We start from the raw sequence: 11,001 nt of genomic DNA, 5'->3' as shown, positions 1-11,001 counted from the left end.
ACTCCTAATGTGAAAATCCACCAACTGCTCTGTGGAAGGAAGATGGGCAGTCTCCTCCCATGCAAGTTACATTGTTGTTATTGTTGATTTCTGTCGAGTCGAGCACGACTCATAGGGACTCAATGAACAAAAGACTAATGTCTTTCTATAATTATTGCCATTTATCAAAGTTCATAGAGTTTCTGGAGGCATGTGGTTTAGGAAGTGGATGCCACTCCTACTTCTAAACCTGTTTTACAACTGTCCACATTGGGAAACCATTATGGCATTTCACATCCCAATGGCATAAGGTTTAGTGTCACAGCAAATATAGATTCTCAGTATAGCAAATTTGGCAAAGAGTGATGTACAAAGTTGAAGAATGTTCCTCCAAGACATAACAACACTAGTCTCAGTTAGTAGTGGTTAAGTGTGGTCAGGTTGACTACACCTCATAGAGACCCTATGAAAAAGAAGACCTGGACCCTGTTCTACAATTAACATTGTTTCTTTATGCTGACAGAGTTTATAGAGTTTCCAGAGGCATCTGGTTTAGGAAGTGGATGCCACTACTGCTTTCAAACCTGAATCAATCTGGAAGCTCCTCCAAACATCGTCCATAGTGAGTAACCATGATGACATTTAACACAACTATGGCACAGTGTTCAGCATCACAGCAACTCCAACTAATTCAGTACAACAAATACATAAACTGCTGTACCACTTAAAGAATTTAATACTAACATTAATATATTTGGCCCGAGGGTCACAGGCTCTATGGAGTTTTAAAGACACACCCAACGAATGCTGTTGACTATGATAAACCAAGTATTCCCTCTGCCTTTAGGTCCTTGCTGGTTAAAATGGGCAAGAGAAACCCCAGCCAGCTGATACACCTTTGTGGAGGGAAAGACCAATAACACAAACTTACCACACACCAACACAAACTCTGAAACTTTCCTTACGTGACCTTCATCAAGATGAAAGAAACCAGCTTCTAGAGTGGATTCACTGCACAGGAACTCCAGGCCAGCTGCCACAATTTACATTGTTGTTGTTGTTATGTGCTTTTGAGTCACCTGTCACCTGCAACTCATAGTGACCCTGTGTAAAAGAGCCCTAAACCCTGTCCTATCCTGTGCCAATCTCACTGTCTCTGACACACCTACCCCCCATTACCCCAGTCACAGAATCATATGCAGTAAATACCTGAAAGCAATCTCCCTTTGCCTAGACAATGAATTGAGTCAATGGAAGATGAGAGAAAGATAGAAAGATCAGGCAAAGATGAATCTCCTGGTTTTAGCCTGGTTATGTTTGTTTGGAAATAATAATCCCAGTGTTGTTCAAGCCTTTGTGAGAGAGCACACAGTTGAGAGGAAAGGTGAGGAGGCAAGATGAGGTTGAAAGAAAAGATACATTCCAAGCAATAGGACAGACCTCTTCAGAAGTAGAGGTGTGAAAAGACCCTTCACCAGGCACGGCATCTCTTATTAAAGCCTGCGGTCTCCACAGTTTTCCATACTTCCAGCTATAGTCTGGTCCAGTAAGATGATGTGGTGGGGGATTGTCCGTGACATCACTTGTTGTTGTTGTTATGTGCCGTCGAGTCATTTCCGACTCATAGAAACCCTATGCACAACAGCCCTAAACCCTGCTCTATCCTGCGCCAACCGCACCGCCTCTGACACACCCATCCCGATTACCCCAGTCACCGAATCAATCCATCTCATAGAGGGTCTTCCCCTCCTGCGCTGTCCCTCCACCCTCCCAAGCATGATGTCCCTCTCCAAGGACCCGTCCCTCCTGGCAACATGTCCAAAGTATGTCAGACGAAGCCCCAGAATCCTTGCCTCCAAGGAGTAGCTTGGTTTAATCCTCTCCAAGATGAATCTGTTTGTTTTCCTGCCAGTCCATGGTACATTCAGTACTCTTCTCCAGCACCACACCTCAAAAGCATCCACTCTCCTTCTGTCCTCCCTAGTTATTGTCATTGTCCAACTCTCTGATGCATAACAAGTGATCACTTATTGCACATAAAACATTGCCTTAGGAATAGTCTCTTCTGCACATGACAGGCTCGTAAGACACCAAGGTCCCTGATCTCAGTCACTTCACCTGACTCTTGACTCACATTGGCTTGCAGCATTAGCTTTATCCACTTCCATCCCACTGGTAACCACCACAATGCTCCTATCACACAGCCTCTTCTTATATCCTGCTTGAATTTAGCCTGATTCCAACCCCAACCATTTACAGTCCTTGAAAACTCACTGCAAAGTCATCTTTGAGTTGGTTCTGACTCAGCTGGAATGAGAAAGCAAAACCCCTGTCACCATCTACATAAATTATGTTGTTGCTGTTAGATACCATGAAGTAATTTCTGACTAATAGTGACCCTGTGCACAACAGAATGAAATAATGCCTGGCCTTATGCTGTCATCAAAATCATTGTATGTTTGAGATCTTTGTCACAACTACCCTGTCAATCTATCTCATTGGGGATCGTCTTCTTTTATACTGGTCTTCTACCTAACCAAGTATGATGTCCTGCTCTACAGACTGGTCCTTCCTGGCTATACTTCTTTACAGAATTACTTTTTTTCCTTTTCATTTTATTTTTCAGTCAGTCCCTGGGGTAGTCAATATTATTCAACATCATAATTCAAATGTATAAGTTCTTCATCAAATTCTCATTGTCGTGGAGTCTGAACCAACTCTTAATGAACCCTTCATTGGGTTTCTGAGGCTGAAAATCACATGGGAAAAGTTTGTCCATCTTTCACTCACAGAGCTGTTTGCGGATTCAGACCACCAAGAAGGTGGAGTCTTTGGATTAGCGGCTTAACTTTCTAAGGACTGCCACTATAGCTCTAATGCGTATGTTGTTGTTGTTGTCATGTGCCGTCAAGTTATTTGCGACTCATAGCGACTCTATGTACAACAGCCCTAAACTCTGCTCTGTTCTGTGCCAATTGCACTGCCTCCAACACACCCATCCCGATTACCCCAGTCACTGAATCAATCCACCTCATAGAGGGTCTTCCCCTCCTGCGCTGTCCCTCCACCCTCTCCAAGGACCTGTCCCTCCTTGCAACATGCCCAAAGTATGTTAGACGAAGCTCCAGAATGTATATGAGATGATTGAAAATATCATGGCTTGAGTCAGGCAAAATTTAAGCCTCAAAGTGGGTTTGCTTTGAGTAGATAGTTTGCACCAAAACTTGCCTATTACAATTATGCCTCTTGATTTGATTGCTGTTTTCATGGACAATAGATGTTGATCTGGTAAAATAAAATAATTGATAATCTTCCTTTTTCCCCCTCCATTTATCATGATGTTGTTTATTGGTCCAGTTGTGAGGATTTTTGTTTTCTTTAGGGAGCTCTGGTGGCTTACTGATAAGGAGCTGTGCTGCCAGCCCAAAGGCATACAGTTCAAATCTACCAGGTGCTCCAAAGGAGAAAGGTGGACAATCTCTTCCTTTGTAATTTACTGCTTCTGAAATCTTCTGCAGAGTCAACTATGTATTGGGTCTGACTATACATTATACACCAATACGATAGCAATTAGATTGAGGTGCAATCAACACTAAAGATGATAATCTTTGATCTTCTCCAATAAAAGCCTCTCTGCTTTCAGTGAGCAGTTATATCAACTCCTTATCACAGGTTGTTAATAAGTCTTCCTCTAATATTAGTGCCACATTAGGCTCATATAGTTCACCTACTCACATTATTTGCTCAGCATATGATTCAATATTTTTGTTGTTAGGACTCACCAAGCTGACTATGATCCATAACGACCTATGAACAACAGATCTAACCCTCACCCTAGTCTGCACCATCTTCAGGATCTCTGTTACGCTCAAGCCCGTTGTGGTATTCACTATGTCAATTCATCTTGTTGGTACGGTGAAAGAACACAAACCTAACACAAATCTTTCCTCTTGTTCTAGTTCAATGGTTGCTCCTTGGTCTGTGTACAGATTCTGCATGAATACAATTGAGTGTTCTAAAAGTCTCACTTTTCACAATGATAAATATAATCTACACAGTCAAACGTTTTGCATAGGCAATAACACACAGGTAAGATCTTTCTTATATTCTCTGCACTTGAACAAATTTTAATATCCATTGCTTAATAAGATGAAATTCAGCTGAGCTGTAGAAAGAAAATAAATTAAAAATAGGTATAAAATAAATAGAAAAATATCAAGTGCCAGAATAGGTACTCACTCATTCATCAATTATAAGCACTGTTAAATAAACAGGTTTTGAGAGAATCACCAACCACCTACAAGAAAAGAGTAGCTTGGGTTTAAGACTCAATAGTAACCAATCATGTTGCATCAGAGTCTAATGGATAATTAGTTATTGTTACCTAGGTCAGCTCAACAATATTGTTTAAGTTGAACATTGGACAGCTCTAGATTTACATATACTATAGATGTAGGAGATTTGTATACTTGTTGCAGCAATTTCCTGGCAAATAGCATAAAAAAACCTTGATGAAGAGCTCCTTCTTCTCATCCTTACAAAGTGGTTGTTGTGGCCTTGTTCGTCCTCCAGGTGAAGAATGTATATGATCCACTGGAAAGGAAACTAAAGTAGAGGTGGTGGTTGATAGAAAAGTTGGACAAAAAGGTAAAAGAACAAGGTTTAAGCCTGCTTTATCATTTATCAATACAGACGAGGCACAAATTCCTTAACTCCTGAGTCTCAGTTCTTATCTATAAACCATGAATAATGATTATACTACCAATCTTGCAAATTTGTTGTTCACATTAAGAATAGATACCTAGATATATAGAGATAGATTGATCAACTAGGTAGATAGATCAATCTATCTGATGTATGTTAGGCACTGGAAAAATTATAACTGTCATTGTTTGCCATGATGAAATTCTGCAGCACCGCAAGAATAAAATAAATAGATGGTAAGAATTAAAGCAGATGCCAATAGCCTCTTATTCATTCGTTACTCCACGGCAAACAATTGGAGGAACATCAGTACATGTCAGTGATATCACTGAGGCGGCTGCCATGTCCCACTCCTTCACCCCCCACCAGTGCCCACCTCTTCCAGTACTACATCACATTGAATAATTAGTGACGGTAATTATTAACGCTAGCTAAAGATTATTGTGGCAAAATACAATTGTTAATAATAATACTTTCTTAGATCCCATTAGTTAGATGCTATTGAGTGGGTTACAACTCAAAGATTTCCATGCACAACAACAGAGCAAAACATGGCCTGGTTCTCCATGACCCTTGCACTCCCGCATGTGCTTGTGTGCATTGCTGTAGCCATTGGGTCAATCTCTTCTAAGAGATCTTCTTTCCCACCACCCCACCACCCAGAGTCTAATAAAAAACCTGGGTTATGCAGATGACACAACTTTGCTTGCTGAAAGTGGGGAGGAAGTGTAACACTACAAATACTCTCTTGTTTATCAACTATTGTTGTTGTTGTGCACCACTGAGTTGGAGCCAATTATAGCTGAACCTTGAGTGGGTTTTCAGAGGCAATAACTCTCATAGAAGGAGATTTCCCACCCTTCTCTTGTAAAGCAGTTGGTGGATTCAAACCATGTGTCTTTGGAATTGCAGTACAATTTCTTACCAATAGGCCAACAGAGTTGCCCTCATTGACTCTAAGCACTGCTAAATAAGCAGACTTTGATCAGAATAAGAAACATAAAATCATCAATGTTCTATTGCATAAGACCAGAGACTACAGCCTTCAATATAGCCTACAACATAAAGAAAACAAATTCTCACCACTGATCTGATGGGCAACATCAAGTTAAATGGACAAAAGATTGAAATTGTAGAAGAATTCATCTTATTCGAATCCACAATCAACACATTCACTCAGAAGACCAGGGGAAGTAGTGAATTGAGAAAGTTTGCAATTAGAGACCTCTACAAATTATTGGAAAGCAGTGATGTTAGTTCAAGGACTTAAGTGAACCTAATTCAGGTCATGATCTTTTCAATCACTTGCTTGCATCTGAAAGCTGGACAGTGAACAAAGGTGACAGAAGAATTAATACCTGTGAATTATGGTGTTAGAGTACTGAATAACCCATGGACTGCCAAAAGAACAAATAAACATGTCTTGAAAAAAGTACAGCCAGAGTGCTCCTTGGAGGCCAAGATGCCAAAGTTTTATCTCTCATACTTTGGACTTGTTGGTAGGAGAGGCTGTTCTTAGATGAAGGGTCAGTTAAAGAGAGGCAGATACTCAACTGGATAGATTGACACAGTGACTGCTACAATAGCTCGTGTATTTCAGAGATTGTGAGGAGGGCACAAGATTGTACAGGGTTCAGATTGGTTGTTCATAGGGTCAGTATGAGTTGTACTCTACTTACGAACACCTAACAACAGCACAATGATGACTTCCACATAAGTGCAATTGCAGGTGGTATTCCATAGTATAACTGAGACTTACCAGACATGGAAAAGAATCTCTAAATAAACCATAATGTTACATGGGGACTCACAGTTCTCTAAACAGAGTAAATAGAAAGACTATGATGTGCAGAAGCAAAGGACATCAGCTTCCACAAATGGAGTTGGCAGCCACAAACAGAAGACCTTTGTCTGTGAACAGACTAAAATGGATTATTTGCCACACATGAAGGGTCACCATTAGTGATGCTAGTTCTGATCTTGCTAAATATATGTCTGTCTCAATCCACACTGTCTGTCAGCTTGGCATAATGTTGGGGCTTGAGTGTTGCTATGATGCTGGAAACTATGCACTAGGATTTCAAATACTAGTGGGATTGCCCATGATAGACATGTTTCAGCAGAGCTTCCAGACTAGGACAGCCTAGGAAAAAAACATACCAGGCTAGGGAAAAAGATTTCTGGAAGTTAGCCAACAACTAGATGAGCTTCTTATTTGGGAGCTCACTTAATAGATACGGTGACCACAACAGTGTACTTCGTTTCATTGCAGCAATTGTGAAAATAGTGCAAAACTGAGCAACAGTTCACTTAGTTGTGTATAGGGTCACTATGAGTATCAGCATGCTTGAAGGCAACTAATAACAGCAGCAACAGAAAGGGAAGCACTGACTATGAAGAGATGCTACAGAGGGACAAGGGAGAAAAAAGATAGGAATGTAGGTGCTCAGGCTCTAATGATTCATTCACCTCATGAAGCTACACGTGGAAGACAACTGAGTTATCTAGATCTGAATTCTGATCCTTTACGTTTACTTTCTGTGGCTTTGTGGAGGGTAGAATCATAAGAATCCCTTCAAATTTTTGCCTCTGGTATACACAGTGTCATGATGGATGGAGAGGAGATTGAAACTGTCAACAGCTTCAGCTTGTTTGGATCCATGATTAACATTCTTGGTATGAGCAGTCAGGAAATAAGGAGATGCATTGCACTGGGAAAATCTGCAGTTAGGGACTTTTCCAAATTATTGTGGAGTTGTGATGTCACTTTGAGGACTAAAATGCATCTGGTTCAGGCCATAATCTTTACGATTACTAGCTATGGATCTGAGACCTGGACAATGAATAAGGATGACAGAAAAAGAGTTGATGCCTTTGAGTTGTATTGTGGGAGAAGAGAACTGTCTCATGGGTGGCCAAGAGAATGAACAGATATATATGTCTTTTTTTTCTATAATTATATTTTATTAATTTTCATAAACATTTACAGAGATTTTGGGCTTCCACTCATTCATTGTTGCACTATTCTCTCTACCCTCCTCCCAGTTTGTTCTTGTCCAAATGCCACAGTGCTTGTCAAAGCCAGTTCTGATTAATCTTCTTTGTCAGTGTGTCCTTTGCCATTCCCTATCACTCCTCCCTGAGAGAGACTTCACCCTGAGTCATAAGGAAAAGGGGATGGCGTATTCTCTTAGCTACTTCCTGCTGAAAAGGGACGCTGTGGGTTTCAGGGTGAAGATCTTCTCTCACTACTCTAAAGGGCCCCTTTGGCAGTAGGAAACACATAGACTATTATGGAGATTGATTTTGGGATTTAGATGCACTCTTATTGATTGTGCTTGGCCGTACATGTTCATATCCTTGAAGATGTATCATGGGGGTGTTGCAACCTAGAAGACACAAATTTGACTAACAAGTTATAAGTACATGAGTCCAAAAATTATGGAAAAGTAAAAGAAAAGATTCTTTCATTGTTTTACAAACCCTCCCCCAGGTCCCCTCCACCATGTAGCCCTTGCTCTAGTCTCCTGTGATGACAGAAATACCCAGTTATATCTCTCTTTTAAACGGTTCTCTCCCTCCTCTGTTTCAGTGCACTCATGCAATATTATTCAAAATGGTTGACTCTGGAGAACATTATGCTGAGTGAAATATCCCAGTCACAAAAGGACAAATATTACATGATGCCACTGTTGTAGAATGGGACTGTCCTTGGGGTTGGGGAGAGACTGAGTAAGATGGGTTCAATAATGTATACTGCACTGAAACAGATATATATGTCTTGGAGATGGTGCAGCTGGACTGCTCTTGGGAGGCAAGAATGATGAGGCTTCACCTCACATACTTTGGACATGTTGCTAGGAGGTGCTATTCCTTGGGGTTTCATGATGTTGGGAAGTGTGGAGGAGGGTTGACGAAGGAGAGGAAGACCCTTGACCAGGTGGGTTGACAGGGTGATTGCTGCAATGAGCTTTTGTGTACAGGAAGGGTGAGGATGGCTCAGGACAGGACTGGGTTCAGATCTTCAGTTCACAGGGTCTCTATGTGTCATACTTGCCTCAACAGCACCTAATAACAACAACAATAATATATATCCTGTACTATCCTTACCAATGAATGTAAAGAGGGCCTGTGAATATGAAGGGATACTTACTCATTGATTAGTTTATATGGGATACAAAAGGTGTGTGGATAGCCTTTACATTAGACTATGCAAGATTCCATCATGGCAGACTGGAGAAAGAAACTCCTGCTGAATTTGAAGAGGTAAGTCATCATGTTGTTAGATGTGATCCAGACCTGAGTACAACCTCTAGGAACCAGAAGTAAATAGGCTTACAATGAACAAAGTAGCAAGAACTTCAGTTCTACCAAGGAATTGACTTCTGGCAACAACTTCCCTGACTGGGTAGAGAACTCCCAATCTCACCTGAATTCAAGGACAACATCTTGATTTCAGCCAGAGGAGGCCACAAGCAGAGGGAACAGCCAACCATTTGCAACTCTTGACTCACAAAAATGTTGAAATAATCAAGCTGAGCTCTTTTAATCTAGTCAATTGGTCATAATTTATTATATAGCAGTAGAAATCCAATACAAGGTCCTTGGGCAAGTCAACTTTTCTGTGCCTCCAGCTTTTTTGTTGTTGTTGATCTCTAAAATGGGTGTCCCTTTGGAGTTATTATTAGAATCATGTAAAATAATGCATCTCAAGTGTTTTATAATTATCAAGTGATCAACATAAGTACAAAAAGTTTATTAATAATAGTCGGTAACACTATAAATTAGCATTGAAAGTAAAAACTCAAGAAACTAAGCATTTGTTTTTTTAAAAAAAGTGTATCTCATTAATGTTTATTTTTAGAAATCATTCTGGTCTTCCTGCTATTCAGTGATCTATTTTTTCCTTCTCAGCAATCAGAGTTAACAAGGCTTCTGGCATCCGATTCAATGTGATGCTGGGGATGCAAATCACAACCTCTCTGGGATGAATTTCATTGCACAGGTTAGGGCTTTTTGAGAAGGAGCTGCAAAAACTTCTGCCCTCCAGTCAATTCAAGCTCCAAGTCTTGCTGGATTTGCCTTTGTCATGAAGATAAGAATTTAAGGAGAAGATTAAAATCAACAGAAACTATCAATGTCATGTAACATATTGTTGTTGATAGGATTCCTCAAAGAAACGACTCATAGTAACCCTAACAGCAACAGATTGAAGCCTTGCTTATGTTGCCTCATCCTTAGTTTCTGCCATGTTCAAGCCCATTATTGCAGTTACTGTGTCAAGCCATCTCATTGAGGATCTTCCTCTCTTCTGTTGATCCTCCACATTTCCAAAAATGCTGTCTCTTTCTGAGGCCTAGAACAGCTTGATATCATGCCCAAGGTATGGAAGACAGAAGTCTCAGCATTTTTCGCCTCCAGGGAGCACCCTGTTTGTACTTCACAGGAGACATTTTTTTCTCTGTTCTTTTAAGAGTCCATAGTATATTCAATAGTCTTCAATAAGACCACAATTCAAAGACATCTTCTTGTCTTCTTTAGTCTTTCTTATTCCTCAACTTTCACATAAATAAAAAGCTATTGAAAATAATATGTCTTGGGTAAAGCATTGATAGTCAACCTTGTTCTTAAGTACTTTAAAGAGATCTAACATATTAGTTGAAATACATAAAAACTCATTGCCTTTGAATTGATTCTGACTCTTAGTGACCCTGTAGGAAATTATAGAACTGCCCTATAGGGGTTCTGAGACCACAGTCTTTACAAAAGCAGAGTGATTCACTTTCTCCCACTGAGTGGCTAGTGAGTCATACCCACCAACCTTTCAGTTACCCACACAGTGGATGTCCCCCAGTGTGCCCACTCCAGGCGGCTGGGACCTCGTTACCCGTCCTCTGCCCCCACCTTCCCGCCCCGCACCCCACCCCCAGGACTCCCACCAGCTGGCTATCACTCCAGTCTCTGACCCCTGACCTCAGCCACTGCTACCTCGTGGGCCCCTCCACGTTGCCCCTCACAGCGTGACAGACACGCCTGGTTCCCACCACAGCCCGGGGCCTGTAGGCAGGCAGGAGGGAAGAATATCCACCACGTCCCTCCAGGACAGCTTGGAGGGGCTGCTGCCCAGCGCCCACGGGCCAGGACTGCATTCAGCAACTCTGTCCTGGTCTTCTCTTGCAATATGTTCACAGATCTTCATCAGCAGATCGATAGTGCTGAACTATTAAAGGCAAATGCACCTCTCAAAAAAAAAAAAAAAGAAGTCAAATGTTTAACCACTATGCCACTAGGATTTCTTATAAATGGTTGAATTATCTC

Source organism: Elephantulus edwardii, unplaced genomic scaffold, assembly GCF_000299155.1.
Source record: "Elephantulus edwardii isolate Elephantulus edwardi_28Jun2011 unplaced genomic scaffold, EleEdw1.0 scaffold00034, whole genome shotgun sequence".
NCBI lineage: Eukaryota > Metazoa > Chordata > Mammalia > Macroscelidea > Macroscelididae > Elephantulus > Elephantulus edwardii.
The sequence above is the reverse complement of the archived record's forward strand: the minus strand, read 5'-3'. Positions refer to the sequence as shown.